At 31.8% G+C, this 19238-nt stretch overlaps 1 protein-coding gene across 1 annotated transcript in view; it reads left to right on the top strand.

Moving 5' to 3' along the window:
* The first annotated feature begins 4404 nt into the window (after window positions 1-4404).
* LOC115883825 (phosphatidylcholine:ceramide cholinephosphotransferase 2-like) overlaps window positions 4405-19238 on the top strand; it is a 191450-nt gene continuing 176616 nt past the window's right edge. The window contains exon 1 of the mRNA XM_030902233.1: window positions 4405-4528. The gene's annotated coding sequence lies outside the window, so the exon portion shown is untranslated. The remainder of the gene's footprint in view (window positions 4529-19238) is intronic.

Here is a 19238-nt window from a genome sequence, read left to right as displayed (position 1 = left end):
CGTTTAGTTCGCGGGGGAATGACGACTATTGACATATTTACCGTAATATTTTACATATGAAATAACAGCGATCTTCATTTCCCTGCTAACTCTGACGCCGTTCTGTTCAATCATGTAATATTATATTAAACTGTCTAATGATAGAAAATCCGTATTATTAATGTACCGTACCCAAAATCCGTAAATGTAAGGATTAATCCGTAGTTCTGGCAACACTGACTACGTTACAGTATTTATTATCCGCTGCGCTGTAAACGACTATCAGAGAGCAGTGTCGCAGAACTAAACTAAATCTCGGACAGATTTTGCGCCACGAAATCACCCATAAGGTTGCGCATCTTCTTATTTCTTTAATTAACGGTTTCATATTATAGTCTTTCATACAGAATCCAATGGCTAAATAGTTTTTCGCTGCCAGCTCTCGTTTTTGAAATATGACCCATACTTATGTTTTATTTAAATGGGACACCCTGTCTAAAAATATAATACACTTTATACTTTTTTTCATAAATAATATAAAAAAGCATTATTTAACTTTTTAACATTGGCTGCCGATCTATACTAATATATAAAATCCTTAAGTGACTGACATACTGATTAATCACGATCCTGCTCAAACCACTCAATGTAAGAAGCTCAATTTTGGCATACAGTTTGATTCTAGGGTGTAGAGGGTAATTTGTGGTAGAGGTTCGATAAGAAAGGATTTTTCGAAATTCCAGTTCCAAGAGGGTGAAACCACCCCTCAAATATTACAATATATTTTATTCAAAAAACGGTCAAGTTTCCGAAAAAATGCTTAAACACGTATTTTTATTTTGTTTTTTACATATTTTAAAAATTTTTAAAAATATATACAGGGTGTTTCGAAAAATCTGGTCATTCATTAATCACGATCCTGCTTAAAGCGCTTGACGTAAAAAGCTGATTTTTGGAAAACATATTGACTTTAGGGTGTAGAGGTTTGATAAGAAGGGATTTTTCGAAACTCGAATTCCAAGGGGGTGAAACTATCCCTCAAATATTAAAATATTTTTTATTTAAAAACCGGTGAGTTTTTCGGAAAAACTCTTAAACACGTATATTATATTTTGTTGTTTTACATATTTTAAGATTTTTTATAAATTTATACACGGTGTTTCATAAAGAATGACCATTGAGTAATCACGATTCTGCTTAAACTGCTTGACGTTTAAAGCTGATTTTTTGCAAACGGATTGACTGTGGGGTGTTCGATAAGGAAGGGTTTCTCGAATCTCAAATTCCAAGATGGTGAAAACGTCCCTCAAATATTACAATATTTGTTATTTAAAAAACGGTTAGTCTTTCGGGAAAACGCTTGAACAAGCATTTATTATTTTATTTTTTTATATTATATTTTGCATATATATTGCATTTATTTATATTATATTTGGTTTTTTTACATATTTTGAATTTTTTTAAAAAATCATACAGGGTGTTTTTGTTTGGTTTGGTTTGGAAAAACTACCCCTCAAATATTACCAAGTTACATAATGATATCGCCATATTGTTTTTTCTCATGCTGACACAAATGTGAGAAAATTTTATCCACTTTGTATGTTAATGGAAATTCTTGCTTTGCTTTATCATCACCATTACAAATGTTTAATTCGACGCGAAAGAAATCGCTGGGTACAGGCTAGTATAATATATGAAGTAAACCAAAACTGTCGAATAATTTATTTGGCGTTTTCAAATTTTAGTTATTGGCTAGTTCACTGTGTTTTAAATGTTCGCACAATTGCATCAAAAATATCAATAACTCTGATTGAGAACGTGTTCTCTAAAAACTAAATAAGTTCATCTCAATAATATTTAACAGTTTGCAACATTTTCGAATTTACTGTTTCTCGTAGAAATTATAAAAGGTGTTTATGGCAATTTTTGTGCCCCTTTATAAAAAACTACACAATACAATTTCGATTTTACACTAAAAATCCCTAGTATATTAACATCATACACCAATAGCTGCAAAAATAATAGCCATTACAATAAGTGCCCGTTGAAATTTCACGTCAGAAAGAAAAGAGAACAAGAAGCTATTATGTCTAAAAAAGGTTTTGTCTGCTAGATGAAAGATCCCTATCGCTGCACAACAAATTGCCCTTATGTCAGCAAATTTTAAAATCAATATATAGATACATAATATGTCGTGAGCCAATGAATTGTGTATTTTATTATACATGGTGGTCTGAATTGTATTCGGGAAACTTCGACAGCATGTCCATGTTCTGAAGATAAATAAGTAAAAAAGTTTTTTACTTATACACAAGTTTGCATAAATGTATGTCCTAAAATGCTTCGTTTTGGAGAGATACTCGTAGTGTGGAGAAGTCTCATTTTTATTTCGATTTTTTCCAAATAATTTCAGAACTAATGTCGATATTTGGATCAAAATTGATGTCTGGGAATTTTTTAACATAAAAAAATTTATTTCGTTATCAATATGAAAATATAAAAACAAAATATACATTTCCGTTGTTTTTCACATAAAAAGGATCTCTTCGTAGAAATCGCTACGACTAAAGGTTCTCGAGATATTTGGAATCGAAATAATGAATACATATAATGAATATATCATCATTGACATTAATTAAGCATGTTGACACTAGATAAACTAAAATCATAAATTTGAAATATGTTTGCACCAAAAGGTTCAAAACAAATTGTTTTATCATAATTTTTTCTAAAAAAAGATAGATTAATTTAAAAAATAAAAAGTTCCCATAGCTACCATTTCAGTCAAATATCTAGTAAACATATTTATTTTTGTCAATAATGACAAGTATTGATAATTTACATTCCAAATATCTTGAGAACGGTGGCTCCGAGCGATTTTTACCAAGAGGCCTTTTTACGTAAATAAAAGAAGGGGTCCCTGCCCCCAAACGCTTTGTGTAAGCCAGCAACGCTGAGAAAATTCATCATAGGATCACAGATAGGATCCCGGATTCAACTAACCTAATTGGTGGAGATTCTCGCATGTTCCGTTGCCACGCGGCAGCCATGCTCAGGCGGTTTTCCTATCAGTGGCGTATTTACGTTTTTGCTTTGGGAGGGGGGGGGTCCAATAAAGAAAAAAAATGACCACGAAATAAAAAGTACCTATAATTTGATAACAACAAATAACTTAGATATAAAAATACAAAACCAGATATAAAAATAAAAAACCGAACAAAAAGAATACAACTTATACAAAAATAATTAATAAAAAATAATCTAAATTAGTTTGTGATACCTACTATTCTAAAAAAAAATTTAACATGTTCTAATTGAGAGTGCCAATCTACAGGGTGGTTCAAAAAACATGTGCCATCTCTCGTAGGGAGATTTCTCGCGTAAAATATTTATTTTTCATATCAATATAGGTCCGATTCTGCTTTGTTTCGTAGCTACAGGGTGTTAAAGTCTTAATATTTTTTCGATTTATTATAATTTTCATTATTCATTACATTTTTCATTTCATTTTAAGTACTTTTAAAAGTTACTATAAATGTGACATATTTTAAAGTTAAAAAGTGTTGAAATATTCACCAGTGACGTGCATATGCGTTATCACTGGAATATTTTTTCTAAAAAAAGCATGTACGCTACTGACTTTTTTTTCCTGTTGTTAGCGAAATAGTGTAAGCAGTTTAATTCCGATTAAAAGTTGTCTCTTGATATTTTGTCGATTTTGGCCTCCTTGATGACACAAATGCAATTTTATTAATTTGCCTTGATTCAAGTCTGATAGCAATCTATAAAAAAATAATATCATTAACTTGCGTAAGTTTTAAAAAAGTACTTATTGATTCCTCATCAAAAAATACTTTAGGTTTACACTTAATCAAAATTTCCATTTTTTTTTCTACGAGCACAGATGCCCGACGCACTATTGCCCAACCTTGTATCGCAAAAAAAAATTCTTACCTGCTTTTTCCCCGAACCCTTCATATATTTTCATAAAAGACCGCGCACTTCTGAATATTTTATGAATGAAATCAGTAATGTTTGTAGGAAAGTGCGTTCCCCTTACCGTTACCATCGTTGTTTCAGATCCATTTGTCAGACTGTAGAGGCTATCGGTTCTTTCATTCAAACCTTCATTCCTCACAATTGTGATTAATTCCTTATTCCAAAATACTATAGAAGGGCAACTACAGAAATAAATCAGGCTAATACCCTGCCAAAGTCAACTAATCCAATTATATCTCCAACCCTCCTTGAACATGAGCCAAGGCCGCGCTCAACCACCTGTTTTCTCTAATTTTCAGTGTCCAGGCTCGGCGGCGCGACGATAGAGCCACCCAACGCAAGCGCTACCTGAAGCTAGAGCAGGAGGAAGGCCCTAAAGCCGCCGACGATATCGCTCGGAAGAAGAAGTGCCCCAGGTGTGACGGACTGACGGTTTCGCGATATCAACCACAACGAGCCCGGCGCCGGCAGTCGGCAACGCAACGGCGATATCGTACCGGTCCTGCCACGAGTGCCACGAGGAAGTCGACGACAGCAGCGAAGACGGCAGGTGATAAAGATCTCTGCGTCCATCATGACACAGTAATTAAAACAGAACGCTTTTTGATCTTTCTTTTCTGTTTGTTTATGTTTTTGTTTTTCGATTGCACCGTTGAAAGTCTAACAGCACCAATATAGTACCTGCATCGGGCACTAATATACACTGTAAATAAAACGAGTGCAGAAAAAAGTGCTTACTGGTGAGTTTAGATAATTTTCTTTATAGTTAGTTCATTTGGAAAAATTCACGATAAAATTTGAGGTGGTGGTTCCTCATCAAAAAAATATGGAAAATGTTCCTATATTTCATACCAATTAAGCTTTAAAAAATCTACGTAATCGAGGGCGCGATTTTTAAATTAATTGTTGCCAACCATGGACATATTCGACGCTGCCAGCTGGAATTTAAATTTCGCGCTGGAGATTCAGGTGGTAGCTCTGCTGTAAAAAATATCAAGTTGCCGCATTTATTTATTTATTTCCTGACATTGTCATTCGTTTTGACAATTTAGCTTTGCATTACGAGTTTTTGGCTAAATTAAAGAGTGTTATAATATTTTAAGCTTAAAAATGTTTACTAGCAGACTTTGCAGACGAACATTGTTCTTTTTAGAACCTATTTTAGTGCGAAGTGTACAAGATAGCTTAATAACAGTAAAAAACTCATTGCAACTTTATTAGAACATTTTGAACGGGAAAGCGGTAGTAATAGCCCTTTATGTCCCGTAAGTACTGTTAAGAAGGTGAGTTTTGTTTATGTAAATAATAACTGTTTATATATTTATAATTAATTTATTTTTGTTTTCTAAAATATATTGATTAAAAGAAAAAAAATATATACCGTAAAATATAACAAATTACAATTTGTAACTTTCATGTTCAGTGCTACCCAAAGCAAATTTAATAAAAAATAATGGTATCTAAGATAATTACAAAAAATATTAAGTAACTTAAAATATAAGATTTATCATACTGCATCTTTATAACAATGCATTTCCGGCCTCATGTTTATACTTTTTCCATATTTTCTATGAGAAATCGCTCCATAAAGTTTGGTCGTGCAATTTTTAAACAACCTGTATAAAAGCACCGCCACAATTAGGGAAACTTGTAAAATTCCTAACTCAGTCTTACACTCTCACTAAGTTTAATATGAATTTCGTCTTGAACTCAATTTCGATATTTTTTAAGAATTGTAGCTTGATTCCTCAAGAATACATCTGACTTATTGCTATTTTTAAACGATTTGAGGAATTTTGACTGTTTTTGAGATAATCTATGGAATGAGCAACTTATAACAATTACGAAGCGTTTATAGACTCATATATTCCAAATATTTTCTTTTTTTAGTAATTCTGACCTTAATTATCTCGCGGTACACCCTGGATAGCATCTAATTATAGACGTAAACTAAATAATCTAGCACAACTGGAGACAGTGGAGACCAAACAATCCTAGCTTAGATCTCTTGGTCAATTAACCTGCGTCATTATGGTAGACGGCAAAATACTAAGGGCTGGCAAAGGTTAGTCTTGGGTCGAGATTTCCGTATGTAAGAGCAGTACAAGGCTTTTATAATGTACTGAACAAAGAGAGGACAGTAAACACGTTGCCAAACGTATACAATAAACCGAGAAACTGTGCACGTCGCTAAGAGACGTGGAAGGGGATATAGCAGATTTGTCGCAGTTGACCGGTCGACCCAATCAATACCTCTGTCAGTAGAGTTTTTCTTATGTAAACATATTGTAAAATATCCGATCTTGAAAATAAAAAAAGTTTCAATATCTAAAGTGGTTCTTGAGTTATGGCCTGTTATGTGTTAAAAAGTTGAGTTTTTAAATTATCGCAATTACTGACGTTTTCTCGGTATAAAAGAAATGACACCCTTACGATATCCTTATAATTCCATTTCAGATGCTCAGAAACATGTCTAATGATTTTATCTAGTTATCTGTTGAAAAAAAAGTCTTTTAAAAATATGCGGTTTGCGATCGTGATTTTAGTTTACTTGATAGGGAAAGCCGTATCGGCAACGCCGCAACAGCACATCGTCGCGCGTGGCGTCGGTCGGTCGCATTTCTCTCTTCTCTCACTCCGACTTAATAAGGTCCCTATGCGATTTACTTTCACACATGTAAATGCCGACCCAAAAGTAACAGATGCCAGCACGGTATGATAAAATCCCTAGTCCTTGTAAGAACTATATTATAATAAAGAATTTAGTTCTAGCATATTAGTCAATAGGCAGACTAATATAGTGGAAAAAAATAGAAAAAGTATTAGCCAAGCTAGCAGTGTGAGATTCTTCACACGCTTTTACTATTATACCGGTTGGTGTATCGTCGTTGGATACAGCAAATTGCTTTTGAAACCTTTGAACTTTCCAGATATTGGCTCCCCTGTTAATTTTAAAGCGATGTTGTAAATAAGTTTTTTAATGGTCTGCGTATGGTGAATACACATGCCGAATTTGAACAATTTTCAACAAGCGGATTTTAAATAATTTAAGAAAAACTCACCTATTTTTAAATTTACTGAAACTGAACAAGTAATTTTAATAGTATTTTTATACGGTAGAGCTTTTGTCTAATTCACACTATCCGCATGTGATGTACTGTAGTAGTGTAGAAAGCACACAAATTACATTTGACAATGTTAAAATCATAGATTGCAGAGTGGGTTGACAACTTAGGGTATGGTGACATTTGCTTGGTTTGGCTCAAAAAACCACTGTCACAAAATTCTTTATTAGTGACCTGTTTCGGCAATTCCAGCCGTCATCAGAACTTTGCCAAAAACAGCTGTTCGTTTGACTTTATAGATGCGAAAAAACCGCAACGGAGAAATTTTTAGTCAAATTTAAAGTATTATATTTTTGTTATTTTTAGCCCTATTTTCATGATTTTTTAGCAAACTGTATATAATTATATCAACTTTAATTCGTAAACTAAGTTTTTTATAAACTTTGGTATTTGGCATATTATACACGGTTAATCTGGGGGTTGTTTTATTACCCTACCTTTAAAACACCCTGTGCAATAATTTCGTGTGTAAATTTTCCTAAAATATAATTTTGCGATTAGAACCATGACTCCTGAGCATTTTGTTTTTTGATTTATATCAATATATGCTTTGGCTAATTTTTAAGAGCGAAATAAACTAATCACGATCAATTTGCAATTTTTTCAATTATCATTACTTTTTGATGTTATTTTTTAACATAGCGAGATGGTTTGGTGACTATTGTCGTAACGTCATATTACGCTGCATTGCATACCTACTCTATACTAAATTAAAAAAAAAACGTTAAAGACTAACGATACAGTCCTATGGTTTTAATAAACATTCATAACGATAACAGAACTAACGATATTAAAGAAAACATCTGTAATACTCAAGTATACAAACAGAAAAAAAAATCTAAAAAATACCCTAATACTTACTGTTACTGCCTTTATATATATATATATGTCCGTTCATACTGTCATTGAGGCTGCATATATCATATTGCTTTATGCTTTCCCATTCTTCTCTACAAACCAAGCGAAGTTCATTTAATGAACCAGGTACCGCTTCGGGACCTCAAAACCTCCTGCCAAGCATTTTCCAAATAATGTCAAATATGATGGCCAGTCATAGTAATATATAGTTCACAATAATCACCAAAGCCGCTTTGTCATATTGAAAAATACCTTGAAAAGAAATGATAATTGAAAAAATTGAATCTTTCTCAAGAGGGGCGTTTGATAATATTATCAGAATTATAGAGAGGCAGAGAACTGCTTTCGTAGTAGTGTTTATTAATTAGGAGCGTTATTAAAACAATAATTATAAAATATTTATTGGTATTTTACAATTTTTTCATCTTAAAGATTTGATATCACACGCTGTTTTCAATTTTCTTGTTTCTCACTCTACAGATTGCTTTCACTCTACAAATAGCACTGAAAATTCCTTAATTCTTTTCCAGTCTTGTATATAAAAATGAATAGTTAAAAATGGTAATTAGTTGGATGTAAAAAATGTCTATAACCTATGTGGCGGATTCATCTCTCCAAAAAAATCCTATATGGGTATTTCGCCACTGCTAGAAAATTTACAAAATAAAATAGTTATTTTTTGTAAACACTCCTGCCTTAATCCAACGGAAACTACTTGTCAGCAGTTAGGTTTACAGATAAACAAATTTGCCTTTTTTTTGCGTTTCCGAAAGTTTATCTCTTTCCGTTGTCGGAAGCAAAAAAATACAAAAATAAAGAAAAAAACTATTTAAAATATTTAAATTCAACTATTCGAGAACATTTTAGTTTTTTTTTTTAAATAGATACGTCTACAAAAACCGTTGACGTTCTGTTAAAATGACATTAATTAAATGTAGTTGGATGTATTCGTGCAGAATCCAGCTATAATTTGTAACAAATATATCATAATCGGCGTTGCGTTCGAACTGAATTCGAAAAAATTGATGTTCAACATAGTGTAAATTTTGCCTCTCCTACTAATTGTTTAGTCAAAAAAATATTTAGAATTTGTCTCCAAGATTCTATTGTTTTTGCTTATTAATTTTTATATTAGTTAACAAATATAACGTTTTTTATAGTTTTTACCTAACATAATTGTATATAAATTGCCGGTATAGTAGCTATTTTCACAAAGCACTCTATACAGGGTGATTCACGGCCGTGGTACGTAAAAATTTGAATTTTTGCATAAAGTTGCCGCATCTATGTTTAATTAATAATAATAATAATAACTGATTTTGGAGACGACATTACGTTCATAACATATTTTGATCATTTATAAGTCAAATTAAAGCTATTTTAAATCTGTGCATGATGTTTTAAAGGTATATAAAGGGGTAGTATAGTATACATAGGGAAGTTATAAGGGTAATATTTCACCCTGTATAATACACAGAAAATCGACAATTCAAAACTTTCTTATGAAATAGCTCTAACTACTAATTTTCGAAACATAGTTTAAATAGTCTAAGGCTCACTAGCAATACTAAAAACTATCATTTAAAATATGTACATGAAAAAAAGACATAAAGGAAATGCTTACAAAATTGGAGGCGTGCGCAGACGAAGTCGCGGGAAAAAGCTAGTGTGTTTTTCATCTTTATAGATGTAATTCTTTCTGCAATATTTAACGACCTTCGATAAAAATTCCATATACCACACTGAAATCACGTATTGTATTATTTAACATTAAAATATATGATTAGTTTACTTTATAGTATTATAGTTATTATATTTTAGTTACCTATGTATAACACATATACAGGGTGAGTTTCCTACGATGTTCTCTATGGGTATCTCGGAAACTACTGGAGATAGAGAGTCGGTTAAATGGGGAAAGAATTGCAGTTTTGTGGGGTCATAAACATGCACCTTTCAGATTTTTGCAAAAGTTTATGGCTTACTAGATATTTTGAAAAAAACAAATTTCGGCTATTTTAACAATTGTCTTTAATTCCATTATAATCTATTTTAGACAAAAAGTTTTCAGATAAAAGGAAAACATATAGGAACTCAGGGGCCGGAAAGTGAAATAGCAAAAGCGGTTCCACCGTTTCCACGGAAATTTCAAATAGAATAGTTCCAGCCTCGGGCGCTAAGTGGTAGTGCAATTAATTTTTAGGTTAAGAAGTTGCTACTAGTTATTGCCAGATGGCGTTCAATCAGATTTTTTTTGTAGTTTCCATAGTTTCCAGCGGCCATTGTCATACTATTGTCAAATTCTCAAAAAATATTGTCGTTGTCATAGCGCCATAGTCATAATATTATCAAAAATGATATCAAAACGTTTTTCAAACTATAATTTGTTATATGTGTTTTTATTAGACAATTCCTTTTGTTTGTGGCCCTAAAAATATAATGTAAGTCTTTTATTTTTGCCATCATTTATGTACCTATATATATTTACTCCATTTACAAAACTTTGGGCATATTACGTTGGTCTTGTTTTATTATAATAAACGATGTTTAAATATTTGACATATAAATAAAAACTTTAAATAATAAATAATATTTACACATGTTTCGCTATAATTTTGTTTAATAATTGTATAAATTATACTGTTAAATCTTATTTTTTACACATCACAACGATACTTGTTATTAGTATTGTTGAATTTGTGTAAAAAATAAGATTTAATAATCAAATTTAATTATTTTAGAGCAAAATTCAATAAATACGCTCATTTAAAAAGCCCGCGCTTCGATCCATTTAAAACAAGCCCTACTCAATAGATGGCGCCACTTCTGTAGGACCATTTTTCAGTATGGCAGAGTCCATTCTTTTTCTAGCTAGGTATATTCTTTGTAGGAACTCTAAAAGCATCTAGACAGTGAAGTGTTTAACATTTTTATTTAATATTACTGTTCGTAGTTACTAACATTTTAAACTCTTATCTATTGGTAAGTGAACCCTAAAATGCAAATCAGCAAATGTGCTAACATGAAAAATATATACCCTGCTGGTCATCCAATTTATGTGGTCTGGATTTTAATGCGTGTGACAGAGAATAATATAAATGACCGATTGACAGACAGAGAGACAAAATCAAAAGCGGCATACAGTGTTGCCGGTTTTTTATGTTTGTAGGAAAATGTGTGTAGAAAAATATAAGCTATTTTAAAAACTTTCATGTATACTACTGAAATGAAGATAATATATCTATTACAGTTGTAGCAAAATGAGTAACTACCTAATAGTGAAAAATAAAGCAAAAGAATGCAACATTTTTTGTAAACGCCTACTTGTGCGGTTTGAAATTTTTATACAAAATCCGGCAATACCGTCTAGAAGAAATGCGCCGACCCAATTTTTAAATATTTTTAATACATTTTATTTTCCATTAAGCTGTCTACATCACTGTCTTACACGTTAAAATCCAAACCGCACAGTTTCAATAACCAAATCGGTATATTCAGACAATTAAGAGGGAGAGAGAGAGAGAGAGAGAGAGAGAGAGAGAGAGAGAGATCATTAAAAAAATAATTGTATCTAAAACATCCCAAGTCAAAACTAACAGTATATAAATATTTTATCAGAAGTAGGCTCTACAAGGGGGGTGACAGTGAAATAGGAAAATTGGAAACAGTCGTTAGTGTCATTCCTGTCATTCTCCTCACGACAAGTATGGCCGCCTAGACAAGGACAGCATTGTTTTTGTCCAACTATTGTATAACTTCACAGTTTAGAATTGACAGATTTCAGTTTCAGAGACAACTTCAGCTTTGTTCTAAAACAAATTAGAAAATATTCGACGCCATTTTAATTCATTCCGTTTAATTTCGTTTTGAAAGTTCAATTTAATATTTCGGCTGAAATTTATAAATATAAAAGTAATAAAGTATATAAAATATATATTACATGAAAAATCCTGGAGAAAATGACGTTTCTGCAGTAGTAGGTATATCCCATGTATATGAAAAATAGGTAGTAAATAAACACTGTTTTTACATTTTTTAGATGCAAGAAAATGGTGTTATAATCTCTTTGATCGGCGATTTTTTTGAAAATGGAAACAATTTACAGCAAGGTAAGATCATTTTTAACTATAGCCAACATTAGTTATCTCCAGTATGTGCGATTTATTATCAATAATGCAATAAATCGGACTGATAATCTGATTATGTTATCCGACTAAAAAGTCTCTTTTTGCTTCTTTTTGATTTATAAGCCAGGTCTCTTTGGGAATAATGGACGCTTTTTTTAAACAGTATATTTATATTTTATAACTCTTGATATTTTTACATTGTTAATTTTAGTATAAAAAAATTTGTTTTTCTGTTTTCAGGTTTCTGTATAAGGCTCCCGTTTTCATGTTCCTGTGTCCGTTTTCTGTCCTTGAAGTCTGCGAATACGTGTGTTTATTTACAAATTACTGTAAGTCATGCTTATACCTTAACTAATTTACGTTAAAAGTGCATATAATTGACTAATTGGTATTGAAACAATACAATCCTCTATATTTTTATATTTATTTAGTCACGTTGTTCCATATTTCAAATAAATATGTGTGAATAAATTATTTTTTGGTTTTATTTATGAAAAGAAAAAATACAAAATACATTTGAACTGAAGACCATTGAATAACCGGAAACGGAAATGAAAATTAAGCCATCATGTCTTTATCATGTCAACCTGTCAATTGCAAAATTAGTTCTCCAGACGACAACGGAGGCTTTCGGTGGCGTATCGTGTTTCCACGATTTAACACAGAGTTGACACTTGGGCTCTACTTCCAATATTGTTTAACAAACTCGATTTATTTTTTTTTAATATCTACCTATTAGACAGATCCTAAATAGATATCGTCATTGTTATTTTGAATAATACTAAAATTTTAGTGACAGGACCGAGGACAGATACCTAGAAAAGAAGAAAATATAATATACATAAAAACATCGCAAAACACGCAAAATCACAAAAAATAATCTAGATTCTCCGAACTAATACAAAAATTACTATATATTTATGCGCTATCTTAACATTAATTTATTCCTTTTTTTCTAGCCAAGCAAAAGCGCACGAAGACACAAAATTAATTTCCCAAAGTTCCTTTCTGTCGTTCGCAAGGTGGTGCCTAAGATATTTACGTCCGAACTATTTTTAGACAGTGGAACAGTGCCATTTCTTTAATTTCGTCCTATCCACTCCTTTGACACACCCCTAAGGTCAGCCTGACGCCATACTTTATTCCCTGAGGCAAAAAATACTATTTACACAGTGAACCATAAATAATATCGATTACATCAGCAGGGCTAGTGAAGTTTTAGCAATATTTGATTTTCTAAAAATATCTTAATCCTAACTAAATAATAATATAGAAAATAACCTAAAAAGTTATGGTTATTTTCTACATATTAAGTCTGTATCTTTTGATTCGGAACCGATTCCTACACTAAAATTTTTTGGATTACAGTGGAATCCAAACGAAGATAATTTTTCTTATGTTGTCACTCCGTCAGAGAGACCCTGTACAAAAAGAAATATTTTGTCAGACATCGCCCGTGTATATGATCCGCTGGGTTTTCTAACTCGGGTAACGCTTTTTTCAAAAATTATTAATACAAAAGTTATGGACTTTAAACTTAGATTGGGATGACGTTCCACCAGCGCATATTTTAAAAAGATGGAATGATTATAATTCTCATTTGTCAGAATTGTCCGCCCTACGCATACCTCGCTGTATTTTTTCGGAAACGTATGAATATGTCGATATATGTGGTTTTTGTGATGGATCTCAACATGCGTATGCAGCGTGTGTCTTTGTCCGAATTGTATCGCAAAACAGAATAAGTACAATTCTGCTCGCTGCTAAATCAAAGGTAGCACCGCTCAAAACGCAATCAATTCCTCACTTAGAACTATGTGCAGCTTTATTGCTCATACGATTAATAAATTTTGTGATAAAGTCACTCGCTGCGACGCTTACTTTTAAAAATATTTATACTTTTACTGATTCGCTTATTGTATTACATTGGCTTCACGCATCTCCTCATCGCTTTAAACCTTTTATCGCCAATCTCATCGCTCTTATTCAAAAAGAATTACCTAATTCTATTTGGTTGTACGTCGCTACGGCAAATAACGCTGCTGATCCAGAGGCCTTCTTTCTTTAGATTTTGTAAAATTCTCTTCTTGGTGGACAGGACCAGATTTTATCAAACTACTCGGATACTCTAAATCGGATAAGGAAGAAAGAAAAATTGCTTTAATAACGGTTAATCAATTTGACATTTTTGAACAACTTTTAGAAAAATATTCATCACTTTCTAAAATACAAAGAATTTTAGGATATGTTCAACGGTTTATTTTTAATTTGAGGAACCAAGTTATGGTCCATAACTCACTTAAACCTTTGTAATTAGTTTTGTATAAAAGTTACTAAGCCGCTTTGTTTATCCTGTGTTATATAACTAACTTCTCCCGCCATCGGATTTATGACTGCGATTGTGATAAAATAATAAAAAAACCAATTTACTTGGATCAACCAATTTACTTGGATCATATGCTCTTAGATGCTGCCGTATAATATGTCTACTTATATATGAAAGCTACTCGCGTCTCATTTGTACTCCTCTTGTAAAGTATACAGAAAAAATGACAAAAACTCTGAAATTAATTGTTCTCAATTTGTTATTCAAAGGTCATCCGTACCACTAAAATTGAGAAAGAACTCTCGCTTGACTGTTAGGCGGTACAAAGTTAGCAGGTTCAGCTATTTAAATCATAAAAATACAATGCTTTACTTGTAATAATTCTGCTATTTTAAAATAAGAATAAATTTGGTATAACACGTAATTCGTTAAATAAGTAATAAAACAATACTATCGATAAATCTTAAATACACAAATAGATTGTTTGCATTTTGGAAGGTAAAATATCAAATGTTTCATAATAGTGTGTGATATGATTCACTTTTTATAACTATTGCAGATGATACTATAGACCATTCTAGAACGCGTGACTTTGACAGATCATCCATTTTCGTTGGGAGAACCATTCATTTGCATTCATTTCTTTATGTTTTTAGTCTTTTATAGTGTTATAGATATGTTTTTTTTAATTCTTAATTTTCTTTAATCCACAATTTTCATTATCCTAGAATCAGTAGACGGTCAACCAATTAAGTGGTGTTTTTATGAGGCCGAATTACAGAAGACGAAGTCTTCTGGTATTTATCTGTTTGAGAAAATACTACGTCACCGACACAAAAATAATATTAAACAATTTTATGCGTAGTGTTTAGGCCTTCCATCCAGATTTAACTCAAGGATTGATGTTTTAGATATTATTTAAAATTTATAATATGTAAACTTTATACTATTAAAAATAAACACATATTTGTTTTAAATCGTATATTATACATAAATAAACCTACATTTATTAGTACATATTTTATCTCAACACAGCCCTGTTATCGTTAAACTTATTCAGCTGGTCTTGCAGAAGTGAAATCCTCAACACGTATTTGGGCTTATCGCCTTCTATCTCGGATTTAAATTGTTTAATTAAAATTGTTTGATGATTGGAGGATTATGAAAATTCACTACTCGATTTTCATAGTTTATAGCAACACCTTCAGCCTAAAAAAAACTTAATACCGCTTGTATATAACTTAAATAACAAAACTCTGAATCATCTCTAACTCTTTTTCTGAATCTCTCAAAGCTAGAAGATGAAGACTTACAGGGTTGGAGACAGGAAGTATTCACCCAGATTTTGGCTGGGTATCTAGTTTCGATTAGACTTATGTTCTAACGTAGCAGCTGGCTTTCCTATTAAAAAAAAACAAAATGTACTTAGGGCTAATTAAATTCTATCTAAACTAATATTTTTGAAAATGTGGACTCACCAGTTATAGAGTGTCTCGAACAAATTCGTTTTTTTAATCTGGCTTTCATTCAGGATCCCTCGTTTCAAAGCTTTTACCCACGCTTCTTTTCGCACTTTTTAGATAATGCATTTAAATTAACTTCTGCTTTATTGAACAATTAATAACACAGCAAAATGGGACATTTTTTACTGTTTTAACTTTGTTTGAACCTTGGATTAACGTGTTTACATATGGACAAGGTGAAAATGAATTAGTTAGTGACAGTTTGTGTGCCTCCCAGCAAATATGGCCGATCTGTCAGTGACGTCATTCTGGAATGGTCTATAGATAAAATGCCGGGACCTTTCCTTTAGTACCTTAAATTAAAGCGTTTCCAAAGTTAAAATAAATCAAATTCACTTTGGGTTTTCTATAATTGCTGCACTCTTAAGGCATTAATTTCTTCATTATTTTATCACAATTGCCGTCATAAATCCGATGGCGGGAGAAGTTAGTTATATAACACAGAATAAACAAAGCGGCGTCAGGGTTGCCTTGGAAATGAAGATGGATTTACATTAGGCTTGAATTAATTCTAGTTTACTGCATATTCTACTTACATAGTGTTTTCTAAAAAAATATATTATATTGCAGTTTTGTGGGTCATAAATAAGCGCCTTTCAGATTTTTGAAAAAGTTTATGGCTTACTACATATTTCGAAAATCACAAATTTCGGCTATTTTAAAAATTGTCCCTAATTCCATAATAATCTATTTTAGACAAAAAGTTTTCAAATAAAAATTGTAGATAATCACATTCCTAATGACATTGTTTTTCCGTTTTTTTTCTAAAACCTGTCATTTTTGACATATGACACAAACATATACTTTTTTAAATGGTTTAACATAGTTGACTTCAAAAAAGGCTCAATTTTTTAAGATTTTCAGCGATATAAGCATTATATGTGTTTTTTTTGAGAAATTGCTTAGTTATAGCCAATTATTATAATTTTTAAACACAATTTTACTGAGTTAGCCATAGAAACAATTTAAATTTAATAGTCGTGGCTCTCAGAAATATCAAACTGTCACATCCAAACTATGTAAATTAAAATAAACAAAGATTGTAAATATAAATTTTTCAAATGAAGAAAACCGTGTAGGATTATTGGTTCAACTTTTCTTGGCCATACTTTTTCGAGAATACGTTGACCGGTGAACGTTACTTACGCTTTTTAGGGAACGGTTTTCGAATTAAGAAAGGCACTGGAAGAGGCGGTACGGGAGAATTTTAATAAACTCGACCCGTTTTTAGTTTATTAGAAAAGCTAGTAATTCAGTTTTAAAAAGATGCAATCATGTTCTCAAAATGGCGGAAAATGTTCAAATTTTCTAAAATAACTTAAAGTGTATGTAGTGATATTATTTTTTTTAAGTTTTAGTTTGTGTAATGTAAATTGTAAAGTACCTTTTAATAAAATTTTCTGTCTTTTTATACGTTATGAGTCATAACAAAATAAGAATACCATACCATGCATTCAACTAAGTGAAATTAGTCAAGAAAGATAAGAATTGGCTAAAACTCGGTAATTTGTCGAAAAAAAAACATATTATAGCTTATATCGCTGAAAAGGTCAAAAAATTGCGTGTTTTACGAAGTCATGGCCAACTATGGTTTCCGTTTAAAAAAAACATATAAAAAGCGTAAGTAACGTTCACCGGTCAACGCATCCTCGTAAATGTATGGCCCAGAAAAGTTGAACCAATAATCCTACACACCTTTTTTCTTTCTTCATTTCAAATATTCTAATTTACAATTTTTGTTTATTTTAATTTACAAAGTTTGGATGTGACATCTCTGCGAGCAGCGACGCGATGGTTGAACTTGTTTCCATTAACTAAGTGAAATTGTTTAAAAATTATAAGAATTGGCGATAACTCAGTAATTTTTCGAAAAAAACATATCATAGCTTATACCACTGAAAACTTAAAAAATGGCGCTTTTTATGAAGTAATGGCCAACTATGGTTTCCATTTAAAAAAAGTTGTTTGTATCATATGTCAAAAATGACAGGCTTTAGAAAAAAACGGAGAATACAATATCATTAAGGATGTGATTATCTACCACTTTTATCCGAATACTTGTCTAAGATAGATTATAATGGAATTAGGGACAATTTTTAAAATAGCCGAAATTTTTTTTTTTTAATATCTAGTTGGCCATGGACTTTTTTAAAAATCTGAAAGGCGCATATTTATGACCCCACAAAACTGCAATTCTTTTCCCATTTCACCGACTCTCTATTTCCAGTAGTTTCCGAGATACCCATAGAGAACATCGTATAAAACTCACCCTGTATGTATAGGTGCGGCGTTGCCGAACTGCTCGCAATTACAAACCGTCACACAAAATCACGTCGAATGTGATATCTTAAAATATATCAGAATATGTAATTCTATATTTTTCTTGTCGATGTTTTTAATAAATTAAACAGGCAAAAATAATCATAACACTTTTATCGAAAAAAGCGACACTACAAATCGATAACAATAAGCGGTCATTTATTTGGTAATGACCCCCCAAGAAGCCGCACGCAATGCTTTATGGCCAACTGCCACCACCTCTCCCCATATCGATTAGAGAATTGGGGGTCGCTTATTTTCTGCGATGACTTTGTAATTATTTCTAAGAAACGTCAACAATGTGGAGCGTGTTCGTCACGCGACTTTGTGATTTCTTTGTCTCATTTTTTTTGGAATATTAGAATTCGCTAAATTACATTCACCCCGTGTCGTTCAACTTTTATTTTGCAATGACCACGCAGATTTTTTTAACATGGCTAACTTGTTTTTTTTGTATTTCGGCGTATTAAGATAATGGCTTACAGACTATAGAATAATTCCTTGGTCATAAATTATAATCTGTAATTTATCATAAATAGAAATAAAAATAAAGGCACACATTACTGTCCTTTGTAATTGTAATATAGTTATTTTAATGCTCAACTCACCTTTACCACAGCGTATCTGTGATCGAATAATTGTAATAATGTTTTTAACCTTTTTTTCAACATTTTTAACTTTGTTAGTAACTGTATATTATAACTTGACTTGTTTGTATGACTCTCTCAAAATATTTATCTATTGGGTTGGAGAACGTTTAGTCGCTTAGGCTGTAGATAGAAAGCAACCGACATAATATTACCGATATACCACACATATTAAAAATAAAATAATGGAGGCAGGCTGAGTCAAAATGTATTTTGGTTTTTACTATACTAGGGCTGGCATTTCTGGTCTTGGGTGCCGATTTTCGTGTGTACGAAGAGTACGGTCAACACGCTTAGCAAAATAAGACGTACTGAATAAAGACAGAAGGCAAGTA

Source organism: Sitophilus oryzae, unplaced genomic scaffold (genome assembly GCF_002938485.1).
Source record: "Sitophilus oryzae breed Bouriz unplaced genomic scaffold, Soryzae_2.0 scaffold_111_pilon_pilon, whole genome shotgun sequence".
NCBI lineage: Eukaryota > Metazoa > Arthropoda > Insecta > Coleoptera > Curculionidae > Sitophilus > Sitophilus oryzae.
The sequence above is the reverse complement of the archived record's forward strand: the minus strand, read 5'-3'. Positions and strand labels throughout refer to the sequence as shown.